Source organism: Hibiscus syriacus, unplaced genomic scaffold (assembly GCF_006381635.1).
Source record: "Hibiscus syriacus cultivar Baekdansim isolate YM2019G1 unplaced genomic scaffold, ASM638163v2 tig00111843_pilon, whole genome shotgun sequence".
Classification (NCBI taxonomy): domain Eukaryota; kingdom Viridiplantae; phylum Streptophyta; class Magnoliopsida; order Malvales; family Malvaceae; genus Hibiscus; species Hibiscus syriacus.
In genome coordinates this window covers 488,029-491,427 of record NW_024063198.1, presented here as the reverse complement: position 1 = coordinate 491,427, position 3,399 = coordinate 488,029, and the positions used below count along the sequence as shown (strand labels likewise).

Sequence of the window (3,399 nt, the reverse complement as noted above, 5' to 3'; positions counted from 1 at the left end):
CGTCGATTTGGTATGTTTTTTGTACAATTGGGCTTCAATTTTATGATTTGGGAGGAATGTTTTGATGGAGTTAAAATTTTTCTGGCCATCAGTGGCAGTGACCGAAGCAACGATTGGGACGGTGGGATTTTGCTGGAGTGATAGTCGGCCTTTGGCAAGATAGAAAAGAGGGGAGAATATTTGAGAGAGTTGGTAATGTTTGATTTTGAGAAAATGATGGAAATAAATGATATTTTAGGTTAAAAGGGTTTTATATAGTGGGCAGAGGGTAAATAACAAATAGTTTAATTATTTTCACGATCCGTGCAAGTTTGATGCGTAATTCATTCTGGTCACCTATTGTAATATTATCCTATAATTTTAAATTAATTCAATTTAGTCTCTATTTATTTTTTATATTTTTTGCAATTTAACCCCCAAACTTTTATTTTTCTCCTTGCACCATTCAATTAACTTCAATTTGATCATCAATTTTTTAATTCCTTCTAATATAATCCTTTAATTTAAATTTTCTTGTATTTTTTTATTTATTTAATTGTTATCAAATTTTTATCTTATTGTCTTTTTTAATCTATTTTATTTCAACTCTAACATTAATTCTATTAGATTTTCTTCTATTTATTTTATTTTTTATTGCCTAACATTAATTTGATTTTTTAGGACAATTTTGAATTCATCAAAGATAAGTAACTCAGATCGAACTTTTAAATTTAATTTAACTTTTAATTTTCGCAATTAAGACAACTGAGAAATTAAATTGGTACCGAAATGGCAGTACATAAGTACTAATTATTCCCTGACTGTAATCGACTCCCGAATCCGATTAATCTTTGGAAAAACGCATATCAGATAAATGGTAAGTTAAGGTATCCGGTCAACCTAATTTTAAATAGTCAGTGACGGCTCTAACACATTAAATTTAAGTCTAAGTCTGATTCTGAGCTCATCCGAATGACGGTTACGACAATGTCCTCGATGTTTATCCGGCCAAGTCGCTTCTTGAGAAAAACAGCTCGGGAATGGATATATCCATCTTCTATTACACCTTTCAACGGAATTCAATCAAAGAGAAGTTCCCATGAAATTCAAGTCAGAACCAAGTCCAAATAAACAACGGAAAATGGAGACTGGGCAGCAGTGGTAGCTCCTGCCTCCTGTAATGCTCCAAGTTTGCTTGCGAATGCGAGCAAACGAGGCCATTGCAATGGAATCAAGCAAATTTGAAGTTTCAGAGGAAGCAGAAGAAACTACTGCAGGAACAGCTTCGATAAAGCAAGGTGAATAACAAAGCATATATGAAACACAGAATTTTCGCATCGATCACAGTCTACTAATCTCTGTTATAATGACATGCTAATGATGTGAAAAGATTAAGGACCAAAACACAGATTTGTAGCATAATAGCAAGGCATTTGATTTCCCCTACCAAAAGTTTTATGCTTTCCAACTACCCAAAGAGCCATCCTTTTTGGGGTTGGACCATGGCGACAACTATATATGCTAAGAAAGAACAAACATGCTCTGAATAACTACGAGATCGATTAGTTCTGATTTGCACTGCCATAAATAAGTAAAACAGTAATGCTGCTGCAGGAAACTTCATCAGAAAACATGTAATAATTGCAGGAAAGAGCAATCCATTGCCAAGTTCACCATGTAATATACCAAAGACTATAAACACAATATCCATCCATATTCATTTATAAAACAAAAGAAGTTAAACTAAAGGCCTAAGCGAGTAGAGATAGACCAAAATGACCTAACTTCTGATATGCCTTTGCTCCACTACCATCTTTAGCTTCTTCAATTGACAGGCACCAAGCTCTCCACATAACTGAAACCTTCAAAACAGAAATCAACACAATCTCTAGTTTTTTGATAGACCGGATCAAACAGAAAGATACTTGACTGATTTTCTCTGTCTCTAACTCCCATATATTTAAACACCAGCTCACGGTCTCTCCAAGTCCCTACCGGAACCAAAGACTTCGAAAAATTCTCAACCAAAACCAAATTAGTCCACCATTTCGTTCCGTCTTCACAATCAGTTAGTACCCAAAACTCGAACCGATTCATATTATTACCAGTACCAGCAAAAACTAACGATATACAGCAACATCCAGTAATCCCATGTAAGACACAACTTTAACATTACCATACCGAGTAACCGGCGGCAATGGTACTGTCTTAAACACCTCTCTTCCCATATCAAAGGATACAATAACCTTCCGATCGTCGGATCTCTGTAAACCAATGGCAGCCCAGTTCAAACAACCATCAACAGCCACTCCGTCTTGTCCTCCACATAACAGAGCTAACTCGAAACGTTCTTCTATCTCCTTCCAAACCCCTTCCCTCCATGAATAAACTTAAACCCTAAGAAAAGGCGACGCAGGCGCATCATTTCCCTTAAAAGAAACGATCCTGACTAGTTTATAATCATTGTTAAAGGAGTCGAAACCAAAGCCATGAAAGATCATCCAAATAGGGTTATCTCTTGAGGAAGTGATCAACGGCGAAGGGAGATGTTTAAACTGTATGGTTCCAGGGTTCCACATAACGAAATCGGAAGCATAACAAGGGAGATATCGAGACAAACTAAACCATCGACGGAACCGACGATTTTGGGGAAGCGAGGGAGCGATTCCTCCAAGGGGATACGAAGCAGCTGGGTGGCGAAATTTAGAATGGGGTCAGTGATGAGCCAGATCCCGTAGTCCCAACCGGATTGGGAGTGGCAGCGGCGTATGAGGAGGTACGGGTCGGGAGAGGAACGGCGGAGATGGGCGGCGATGAAAGAAGGGTTTGAAGTGAGGTCAGCCCAGTGCTTGAAAACGGATTTGAATGGAGTTAGGGATTTGACGGGCAACCTAGAGAGGATGTCGGTGATTGTATTTTGAGGCAATGACATTGAAGAAGCCATGATTCTGGGCCTTCTTCCCGACCAAGTATTCATTCGATTGTTTTTTTCTTTCTCTTGAACAGTCATTTCTTCTTCCCCAATGAGTCTAGTTTTTTTCTGGGGTTCAACTCCGATTATTTTATCCTACTTCCGGATATCTTATAATTTCACCCAATAAAATAATATTTTAACTAAACCGGATATTCTTTAAAAAAAATTATTATAAGCTCTTCAAAATCGTTATTTCTCTTATTCTTATTCTTTTGTTTACTTTTTTAAAATTAGATTTAAACAAACATCTTTCTGTCTTGATCTCTTTCTTTGTGTATATCTTTGAAGAGTTGGTTATTTGATTTTATGAAACGTTTGTTCGTCTTCTTTTATGGAATGATTTTGTATAATTTTATGATAGTTTGGCATTTTGTATTGCATTAATCGCATCACATTCAGAAAGACGGATACTATTGTATAATTAGATCCCTTTCATAGTAGTTTAT

General features: G+C 36.7%; 1 pseudogene; it reads right to left on the bottom strand.

Moving 5' to 3' along the window:
• Window positions 1-1,617: 1,617 nt before the first annotated feature.
• LOC120172141 lies at window positions 1,618-2,996 on the bottom strand (annotated as a pseudogene).
• Between the last annotated feature and the right edge of the window lie 403 nt (window positions 2,997-3,399).